This window comes from Mustela nigripes, chromosome 7 (genome assembly GCF_022355385.1).
Source record: "Mustela nigripes isolate SB6536 chromosome 7, MUSNIG.SB6536, whole genome shotgun sequence".
NCBI classification, from domain to species: domain Eukaryota; kingdom Metazoa; phylum Chordata; class Mammalia; order Carnivora; family Mustelidae; genus Mustela; species Mustela nigripes.
Genome location: NC_081563.1, coordinates 101522678 through 101534250, shown reverse-complemented (window position 1 = coordinate 101534250; position 11573 = coordinate 101522678). Strand labels below are relative to the sequence as shown.

Genomic DNA, 11573 nt, shown 5'->3' with positions numbered 1-11573 from the left:
TTATCAATTCCTAGTTTATTTTTTCTTGTGTCTGATTCCTTATTGCCAAAAATATTTAATATGAGTCTGTAAATAGCAAATTCTCACTCTTTTTATGTGTGATAACCCTTTTATTTCATTCTTACTCTAATACTTAAGATTTCTAGGTATAGATTTCTAGGTATAAAATTCTAGGTGGACAGTTTTCTTCGTCAGTTAGAAGATAATATTTCATTGTCTTGTAACATTTGTTGCTGCTGATAGGTTGGCTGTTGATCTAATAGTTGCTTCTTTTCTCTCATGTTGTGTATGTATCATATTTCACTTTAGATAAGTCTAATTTATAGATCTTCTCATCCCTTTATTGACATTTTTCATTTCTGGTATTTTGTTGTTGTTGTTGTTCTTTTTGAAATTCACCCTTTTTATAAATGCCCTATTCTTGATGTATATACCCTTTTAAAAACTTTCTAAGCATGCCTATCTTAATATGTAGATTGTTTTATTTTTGTTTCTTAGGGCATAAATTCTCTCGTTTATGTAGCAGTAGCAGTTGAATTTCCCTCCTTGTGTGGGTTTTAATTTTACTTATTTACTTACTTATTTATTTTACTGAGTTCACCATCAGTACAGGTTGTTTCCCATTAGAGCCTATGTGTTAGGCATTACAGAAGTATTCCTCCAAGATAATTTTAAATTTTATATTTCAGGAAACCTAGCTATATCCATGATTCTAGTTAAGTTTTCAGTTGAGGTCCCCATGCCATATACATAAATGACTTTAGACTCCACACTTAAATGGAGAGCATAGGCTGGGATCCTAATTTCCTATGGAGGACTTTCTGCACCCATGGTTCTGGCCAGCTTTCTTGCTGTTTCTCTGCGAAGGTGGAGTGTTTCTAAATCCGGTTTCAGAGGTGGCTTGATGTAAGTAAACATGTTTTTATGTTCCCCTGTTATACCTAGCATATCCATGTATTCTCAAAATGTTTTTTTTTCCTCTTATAGTTTCATTGACATCTGTTGCTTATGATAAAATGGTGCTAATATGCTTGTTTGTTCATTTAAGAAATATTTTTCAGGTGTTTTCTTTTTCTAGGTACTTTTTAGCATAGGGGATAGATCAGTAAATATGATTTTTACTTTAATAGAGCAATAGTCTCATGTTTGGGGGGTAGGGAATCAGTCAGTAAACCAATAAATGAAGTATATATCCCATTTTTGTAAGTACAATGAAAAAAAGGTAATGAGTAATGGAGATAGTGTGACCAAAAGGTGCTATTTAATATAAGTAGTTAGGAGAGAGGTCTAGTAAAGTAACATGTGAGGAGATATCCCCAAGATGAAATTGTCATCTATGTGTATATGTGATACAAGATTATTACAGGCAGCATGTTTAATAAATAGGATTACACTCAACCTGCTTTAAGAATGCAGGGGACATTGTAAGTGAGGTGGACCTATGACAGGTAAGATTAGATAAATGGTAGAAGGACCAGCCCATGTAGTTTGGCTTTGACTTTGAGTAAAGTGGGAAACCCTTGGAGGATTTTAAGTAGTCAAGTGACATGATCTGTGTGATGATTTAAAAACAAACAAACAAAAAAACATGACCTACCTGCTTTGTGGAAAAATTGAGTATAGGGAGACCAGAGTAGAAGCATGAGCACCAAATAGGGTGATGTTTTAGTAGTCTACACTAGAGATGAGGTTGGTGGGAACAGGATGTCAAATTGAAGGTGGTAAGAAGTAGTTGGATTCTGGTTATGTTATCAATTCCTAGTTTATTTTTTCTTGTGTCTGATTCCTTATTGCCAAAAATATTTAATATGAGTCTGTAAATAGCAAATTCTCACTCTCTTTATGTGTGATAACCCTTTTATTTCATTCTTACTCTAATACTTAAGATTTCTAGGTATAGATTTCTAGGTATAAAATTCTAGGTGGACAGTTTTCTTCAGTTAGAAGATAATATTTCATTTCAGTTAGAAGATAATATTTCATTTCTTGTAACATTTGTTGCTGCTGATAGGTTGGCTGTTGATCTAATAGTTGCTTCTTTTCCCTCATGTTGTGTGTGTATCATATTTCACTTTAGATAAGTCTAATTTATAGATTATTTGTTCAAAGATGGATGTGGAGCGAAGAAAAGGAAGGAGTTGAGTCCAGAGGATTCAAATTTAAGCATTTGAAAAAGTAAGTTACTATTTAATGAAATTGAGTAATTTGTAGAAGCAACATATGTGGGTATGGAAATTAAGAGCTTGGTTTGGATATGTGAAATTTGAGGAAACTACTAAATATCTAAGATGTTGAAAATAATTGAGCCTGGTGATATGATTTTGGGATTTATCAGCATGAAGACAGTAATTGAGCACATAGCATTAGACAAGATCACCTAGGGAGTGATTGTGGATAGAAAAGAAAAGGTAGGGTTTCTGGTATTGTATAGAGCATGGGCAGATGGAGAGTGACCAGAAATGGGGAGTAAGAAAGAGTGGCTACTGAGGCAGAAGGAGAATTAAGAAGGAACCAGTGGACTCTTTGAAGCTGTGAAGAAAATGACATAAAAATTAGGGGACCAATCAACTCAGTATTCAATTTTTCAGTTAGACTGAGTAAGAGTTAGAATGAGAATTGGAGTTAATAACAGGAGGTAACTTCCTTCTTCTATCTTGGATAATAAAATAGAGCACCATGGAACATCTGGATGTCTTAAATTATTTTGTCTAACTCATTTCACAGATAGGGATTTGGGAGGATGACTTCTTATGTGACAGTCTCTTGGTTTCAGAATATGCATGTATGATTGTAAAATAATGAGATTTTTTTTTTAAAAAGGCATATCAGAATTGATAGGTTCACAGTATTCCAGTATTGCCACAAAGATCTGTATATTATTCTAGTGTCCTACTAAGCCACTTTGATGACTCCTACTTCAGAATTGTTTTCAGAACTACATTACAAGCCACACAGAAAAAAGACTGACATTTGTAATTGGTAGGTATAATCATACTTCAGATTTTGGTAGCTTCTCTATTAGAATAACAACCTTTTAAAAAAAATTAAGCCCATCCTCATAAAAAAACACTAATTACCCATCATTTATGTTGTTTAAAACCTATGCAAATATATAAAATTATGTGGGCTGTCTTTTTGGGCTGCTATAACATAATTATCATACACTGAGTGACTAAAACAACAAACATTTATTTTTTAAGGTTCTGGAAGCTGGGAAGTCCAAGATCAAAGTACTAACAAATTCCATGTCTGGTGAGGGCCTGCCTGCTTCCTTAGTTCATAGATGGCTCTCTTGTCACTCTTATTTGCTGGAAGGAGTGAGCTCTCTGAGGTATCCTTTATAAGGGCACTAATCCCATCCATGACAACGTTACTGTTATGACCTAATCAACCTCCTGAATGCTGCACCTCCTAAGACCATTACATTGTGGGTTAGGATTTCAACATATGAATTTGGGGAGTGTGGGGAGTGGGGGTGCACAAGCATTCAGTCCATTGCACAGGCTCAGAAAAAAGGTAAACACAGCAGTTCTCAACAGTATTACCAGTGGGATAAAGCTGTAGTCTTCCAAGAAGAAAAGGTAATCCTCATTTGCATAAGAAATTCTAGTGTTGTTATACACATTGTAGGTAAAAACAAAAATAATTCTGTGTCCTCCATTTCTTTAAATACCATGGTTGTTCTTCAGTGGTTCTTGGGGAGAAATCTCATTGGGAAGGGTGCTAGCTTAACAGCAACAGGAACAACCTACACATATTCCGAGTTAGAAATATAAGATTTCTGAATGATTAACAGGTTTTTAAGATCAAATCAAGCATTCTGTGAAATACTTATTCTTTGTCCCAGGAGGAATATGGAATGAGGAGCTGTGCCCTCATTAGAGCTCTCAAGAAAATGGTGATAATTTAACTGCAAAAGAATGGCATCGTTGTTCACATGAGAGAGAAATTAAAGTGGATTCAAAAACTATTTATGGATTAGTAGATGGATTCATTTCTTACATTCATTTTTTAAAAACACCAGTGTGACACTACGTTAGTTAATTTTAATGAAAAAGTATTAAAAAGTAAACAAAAGTTTGTAATTCCATTGCCAGATGTTGGAAGTGGATAAACAAAAAATAATGCTTATAAGACTAGACAACATATGGGGTGCCTGGGTGGTTTAGTGGGTTAAAGCTTCTGCCTTCGGCTCAGATCATGATCCCAGCGTCCTGGGATTGAGCTCTGCGTCGGGCTCTCTGCTCAGTGGAGAGCCTGCTTTCCCCCCTCTCTCGCTGCCTGCCTCTCTGCCTACTTGTAATCTCTGTCAAATAAATAATTAAAAATCTTTTAAAAAAAAGACTAGACAACATTAAACATAAAGTATCTATATACTTGATCAGAGGAGGTATAAAGTAAAGGCTTTTTTTCCTGTTACTCTATTGCATGGTTGAGGATTTTAATGTATGTTTTCACACATGAATACTATAAATGGGATCATAATATACACATTGCAGTATACCTTAAAATTTTTCACTAAATATTTCTTTGAGATATTTTATTATAAAGAAATATGTTTAAATATAAAACACTTTTAATACTTACATCATTTGGTTATATTATCATTTATCAAATGATAGATATTTCAAGTTTTTTTCTGTTCTTTACTATCAGTTCTACAATCAATATCCTTGTAGCTATGTTTTGACATCCTTTGGAAAAAGTACAAGGCAAATTTCTATTCACAGAATGAAAGTGCTGTATAATATCAAATTGAAAACTAGTTTCATCAATTTATAATCGCAGCAATGGAATATGAAAATTCCTGTTTTCTCTTTACCTATACCAGAGTGGCTATTAGAAAACTTTTTAGTATTTTCCAACCTGATAAGGGAAAATTATGTGTGCATGTGTATATGTGTGTGAATATATGTACGTGTGTGTATTAATATATATAATTGAGGTGAGATTCACATAATGTAAAATTCATTATTTTTTTAAATATAGATTTTTATTTGTTTATTTGACAGACAGGTCACAAGTAGAGAGGCAGGCAGTGAGAGAGGGAGAAGCAGACTCCCTGCTGAGGAGAGAGCCCAATGTGGGGCTCGATCCCAGGACCCCGAGATCATGACCTGAGCCAAAGGCAGAGGCTTAACCCACTGAGCCACCCAGGTGCCCCAAATTCATTATTTTAAAGTGTATAATTTAGTGACGTTTAGTACATTCAGAATGCCATGCAATCATCAGCCATATCTATCACCTCCAACAGAGACCCTATGCTCACTCTGCATTTCCCTCTTCACCCTCACAGGCCCTGACAACCACTAATCTGCTTTCTGTCTTTATGCATTTAACTGTTTTAGATATTTCTTATAAGTAGAATTATACAATATTTATCCTTTTGTGTATAACTTCTTTGGCTTAGCATATTTTTGAGCTTCATCCACATTGTAGCATGTATCAAGACTTCATTCCTTTTTATGGCTGAGTAATATTCTATCACATGGATCGACCTCGTTTTGTTTATTCATACATCCATTGATAGAAATTTGCATTTATTCCTTTTGGCTATTGTGAATAGTGCTACTATGAGCCTTTTGTATACAGGTGTTTGTGCACTATTTTGAATTCTTTTGAGTAAGTACTGAGGAGTAGAATTGCTGAGCTGAGTTTTATGATACAAACTGTTTTCTACAGCAACTGTATCATTTTGCATTCTCACTAGCAATGTACAAGGGTTGCAGTTTCTCCACATCCTCACCAACATTTATTTTTATTTTCTTAAAATGACAATATAACCATTTCAGTGAGTGTAAATGGTTTTTACTTGTATTTCCCAAATGGATAATGATGTTGAGTGCCTTTTCATGTGTTTTTGGCAAATAGAACTGTATATATCTTCTTTAGGGAAGTATCTATTCAAACTCAATTGATTTGTCTTTGTTATATATTATGGAGAGTAGACCCTTACCCTTACCAGATATATGACTTACAAATCTTTTCTCCCATTCTGTGGGTTATCTTTTTACTTTCTTGATAGTGTCCTTTGATATACAAAAGTTTTTAACTTTTATGAAGTCCAGTTTATTTTTTATTTTGTTGCTCATGCTTTTTGGTGTTATGTCTTAGAATCCATTGCCAAATCCAAAGTCATGAAGATTTTCCCACATGGTATCTTCTAAGAGTTTTATAGTTTTAGCTTTTACATTTGGATCTTTAATTCATTTTGAGTTGTTTTTAAAATATATATTGTGAGATGTTTCACTTTTATTCTTTCACATGTAGATATCCAGTTGTTCCAGCACCATTTCTTGAAGAAACTATTCTTTCCCTATTGAGTGGTTTTGACACCCTTGTCAAAAGTCAGTTGACCATGCATATTTGGTTTATTTGGACTTTTCATTCTATTTCATTGTTCCATATGTCAATATTATTGGCTTTTTGATTCACATTTCTTTTTGTGGGTAATGAGGTTGATCAGATTTCATGTTTCCTTGCTATTTGCATTTATTTTGCCCTGACCTGCTTATTCATATCCTTTCCTACTTGATTTTTTATTTGATTTTTTTGATATTTTACTTTTGTATACTCTGTGTATTGTAAAAATTAGCTTTTTGTCTGTCATATATGATTAAATGTTTTCTTAGTTTATACCTATTTGTTTTTGACTTTTCATAACATTTTAAAAAAATTTTTAATTAATTTTTTATTTTTTATAAACATATATTTTTATCCCCCGGGGTACAGGTCTGTGAATCTTTTTATAACATTTTTATGCAGAAATAATTTTTTCAGTTTATCATGTTTATTATTTTTTTTGTTTATGATTTCTGGGTTTTATGCATTATCTTTCCTGATTAAAGAGTATAGGTGAACATACTCTATGTAGTCTTTCAGAACTTTGATGGTTTCCTTTTTTCTTCTCAAAAGTGTTATTACCATTTTTGTTTTAAAAAAAACACATGCTTTAAAATACATTAAAAAAATCCAAAGATATGTATAAGTTGATTCTTCTCTCTTCTTATCATTCCATTCATTCTCATTCCTTCTGAAATAAACCAGATTTAATCCCCTGGTAGGTATTTCACATTTTGTTTCATGTAGACATATTTGTGTAATTTTTTTAAACATTTGTGTGTATGGTTTTTGTTTGAGGAATGAGCGGACTTTTGTACCAGAAATGAGAAATATATTGAAAAATATAGTATAAGACAATTTTTATTAAATTTGATAAATTAATGTATTCTATTCTAAAAAGAGATTATTTTGAATAGTGAACCACTTTAAAATTTAATTCACAGCCTCTTCCTTCTATATAATGGCTTGACCTAATTTCTTAGTACCTTATCATTCCCTTTCCCTCTTCCCCATGGCACCCCACACACACAGCAGATTTACATCATTAGCTTATTTTGTAATTCAATGAGTCTGTCTTCAAAAGAGATTGTCATTTATGACACACTGTTTTTTAAATTTTGTTTTGCTTGAGACACATTAGTACAAGATGATGTTTAAAAATATTTTTTTTTCCTATTTTCAACATTGTTCATGAAGAGCAAATTTGACAGTTAAAGTTTCAATGGTGACTTGACTGATTTGAAATTTAAATATTTCTTATACAGCTACAACAAAATTTCACAAAAACATCCAGTGAAGTACAGAGCATTGGAAAGTTAAAGACAAATTTTAATTAAAAATCTAAATGGTTCAGTTGGTTTCTTGTCAGTCTGAGTTGAGAAGTATGGCTAGGTTTTGGATTGTAGCTATTCCCTACTTACAGACCACAGAACAGAGTTCTGTAACCAAGAGTTCCAAATGGCAGAGACCATAACAAGACACTTGAGGAAAAAGATTTGTACTCCATGTTGACAGCATATATGAGACTTGATGTAGTTAAGTGTGGTTTAACTAACTTAACTAATTTCCTAACCGTCATATCAGGGTCTTTGGACCCCAAAACACTCAGCAGTCATTATCAGCTGGCTTCTCAGATTTGAACCATAAAAATTGCTATCTGTGTGCTGCAGCCCATGACGTTCACATTTCCCTTGTCTTATGAAGAGTGGTGTCAACATTGCATTACAAACATGACTGAAAGCTTTTCTTAAGATCTAAGAGTGTGTATATACATATTTTTAATAACTGTTTTATTTTTTATTCGGCCCTTCAGCATGTCTTCTTCATCTCAGTGTTCCTTGTTTTCTGTATCAACTTTGTTTTGTGCCAGTACCATGCTGTCTTGATGATGACAGCTTTGTAATAGAGCTTGAAGTCTGGAATTGTGATGCCACCACCTTTGGCTTTCTTTTTCAATATCCCTTTGGCTATTCAAGGTCTTTTCTGGTTCCATATAAATTTTAGAATTATTTGTTCCATTTCTTTGAAAAAGATGGATGGTACTTTGATAGGAATTGCATTAAATGTGTAGATTGCTTTAGGTAGCATAGACATTTTCACAATATTTATTCTTCCAATTCAGGAGCATGGAACATTTTTCCATTTCTTTGTGTCTTCCTCAATTTCTTTCATGAGTACTTTATAGTTTTCTGAGTATAGATTCTTAGCCTCTTTGGTTAGGTTTATTCCTAGGTATCTTATGGTTTGGGGTGCAATTGCAAATGGGATTGACTCCTTAATTTCTCTTTCTTCTGTCTTGTTGTTGGTGTAGAGAAGTGCAACTGATTTCTGTGCATTGATTTTATATCCTGACACTTTACTGAATTCCTGTACAAGTTCTAGCAGCTTTGGAGTGGTCTTTTGGGTTTTCCACATATAGTATCATATCATCTGCGAAGAGTGATAGTTTGACTTCTTCTTTGCCAATTTGGATGCCTTTAATTTCCTTTTGTTGTCTGATTGCTGAGGCTAGGACTTCTAGTACTATGTTGAATAGCAGTGGTGATAATGGACATCCCTGCCGTGTTCCTGACCTTAGCGCAAAAGCTTTCAGTTTTTCTCCATTGAGAATGATATTTGCGGTGGGTTTTTCTTTTTTTTCTTTTTTTTTTTTTTAAAGATTTTATTTATTTATTTGAGAGAGAGACAGTGAGAGAGAACATGAGCAAGGAGAAGGTCAGAGGGAGAAGCAGACTCCCCATGGAGCTGGGAGCCCGATGTGGGACTCGATCCCGGGACTCCAGGATCATGACCTGAGCCGAAGGCAGTCGTCCAACCAACTGAGCCACCCAGGCGCCCCTGCGGTGGGTTTTTCATAGATGGCTTTGATGATATTGAGGTATGTACCCTCTATCCCTACACTTTGAAGAGTTTTGATCAGGAAGGGATGCTGTACTTTGTCAAATGCTTTTTCAGCATCTATTGAGAGTATCATATGGTTCTTGTTCTTTTATTGAAGTGTTGTATCACATTGACTGATTTGCGGATGTTGAACGAACCTTGCAGCCCTGGAATAAATCCCACTTGATGGTGGTGAATAATCCTTTTAATGTACTGTTGAATCCTATTGGCTAGTATTTGGGTGAGAATTTTCGCATCTGTGTTCATCAAGGATATTGGTCTATAGCTCTCTTATTTGATGGGATCCTTGTCTGGTTTTGGGATCAAGGTGATGCTGGCCTCATAAAATGAGTTTGGAAGTTTTCCTTCCATTTCTATTTTTTAGAACAGTTTCAGGAGAATAGGAATATATATCTGAAAATATCAGTCTTTCTTGAGAAAGGCTTGTACCTCTATATATTTTCCTCTCAGGACTGCGCTTTAAATGTTTGGTAGAATTCCCCCGGGAAGCCGTCTGGCCCTGGGCTTTTGTTTGTTTGGAGATTTTTAATGACAGTTTCAATCTCCTTACTGGTTATGGGTCTGTTCAGGCTTTCTGTTTCTTCCTGGTTCAGTTGTGGTAGTTTTTATGTTTCTAGGAATGCATCCGTTTCTTCCAGATTGTCAAATTTGTTGGCATAGAGTTGCTCGTAGTATGTTCTTATAATAGTTTGTATTTCTTTGGTGTTAGTTGTGATCTCTCCTCTTTCATTCATGATTTTATTTATTTGGGTCCTTTCTCTTTTCTTTTTGATAAGTCTGGCCAGGGGTTTATCAATCTTATTAATTCTTTCAAAGAACCAGCTCCTAGTTTCGTTGATTTGTTCTATTGTTTTTTTGGTTTCTATTTCATTGACTTCTGCTCTGATCTTTAGGATTTCTCTTCTCCTGCTGGGCTTAGGGTTTCTTTCTTGTTCTTTCTCCAGCTCCTTTAGGTGTAGGGTTAGGTTGTATACCTGAGACCTTTCTTGTTTCTTGAGAAAGGCTTGTACCGCTATATATTTTCCTCTCCAGACTGCCTTTGTTGTGTCCCACAGATTTTGAACCATGATTTTTTTTCAGTTCTTCTTTAATTTCCCAGTTGACCCATTCATTCTTTAGAAGGATGCTGTTTAGTCTCCATGTATTTGGGTTCGTTCCAAATTTCCTTTGTGGTTTAGTTCTAGCTTCAGAGCATTGTGGTCTGAAAATATGCAGGGAATGATCCCAATCTTTTGATACCGGTTGAGTCCTTATTTAGGACCGAGAATGTGATCTATTCTGGAGAATGTTCCCTGTGCACTAGAGAAGAATGTGTATTCTGTTGCTTTAGGATGAACTGTTCTGAATATATCTGTGATGTCCATCTGGTCCAGTGTGTCGTTTAAGGCCTTTATTTCTTACTGATCTTTTCCTTGGATGATCTGTCCATTTCAGTGAGGGGAGTGTTAAAGTCCCCTGCTATTATTGTATTATTGTTGATGTGTTTCTTTGATTTTGATATTAATTGGTTTATATAGTTGGCTGCTCCCACGTTGGGGGCATAGATATTTAAAATTGTTAGATCTTCTTGTTGGACAGTCCCTTGGAGTAGGATATAGTGTCCTTCCTCATCTCTTATTATAGTCTTTGGCTTAAAATCTAATTGATCTGATATAAGGAGTGTCACTCCTGCTTTCTTCTGATGTCCATTAGCATGGTAAATTCTTTTCCACCCCCTCACTTTAAATCTGGAGGTGTCTTCAGGCTTAAAATGAGTTTCTTGGAGGCAACATATAGATGGGTTTTGGTTTTTTATCCATTCTGATAACCTGTGTCTTTTGCTTGGGGCATTTAGCCCATTAACATTCAGGGTAATTATTGAGAGATATGAATTTAGTGCCATTGTATTGCCTGTAAGGTGACTGTTACTGTATATGGTCTCTGTTCTTTACTGATATACCACTTGTAGGCTGTCTCTTTACTTAGAGAACCCTTTTCAATATTTCCTGTAGAGCTGGTTTGGTGTTTTCAAATTCTTTCAGGTTTTGTTTGTCCTGGAAGCTTTTAATCTCTCTTTCTATTTTCAATGATAGCCTAGCTGGATATAATATTCTTGGCTGCATGTTTTTCTTGTTTAGTGCCTGAAAATATCATGCCCGCTCTTTCTGGCCTGCCAGGTCTCAGTCAGCTGCCAATCTAATATTTTTACCATTGTATGTTATAGACTTCTTTTTCTGGGCTGCTTTCAGGATTTTCTCTTTGTCACTAAGACTTGTAAATTTTACTATTAGGTGATGGGGTGTGGGCCTATTCTTATTGATTTTGAGGGGCATTCTCTGAACCTCCTAAAT

At 34.7% G+C, this 11573-nt stretch overlaps 1 protein-coding gene across 1 annotated transcript in view; it reads left to right on the top strand.

The window, feature by feature from the left end:
• The window catches only part of MACROD2 (mono-ADP ribosylhydrolase 2), a 1932176-nt gene that overhangs the window by 200605 nt on the left and 1719998 nt on the right, over nucleotides 1-11573 (top strand). The gene's annotated exons all lie outside the window — the stretch shown is intronic.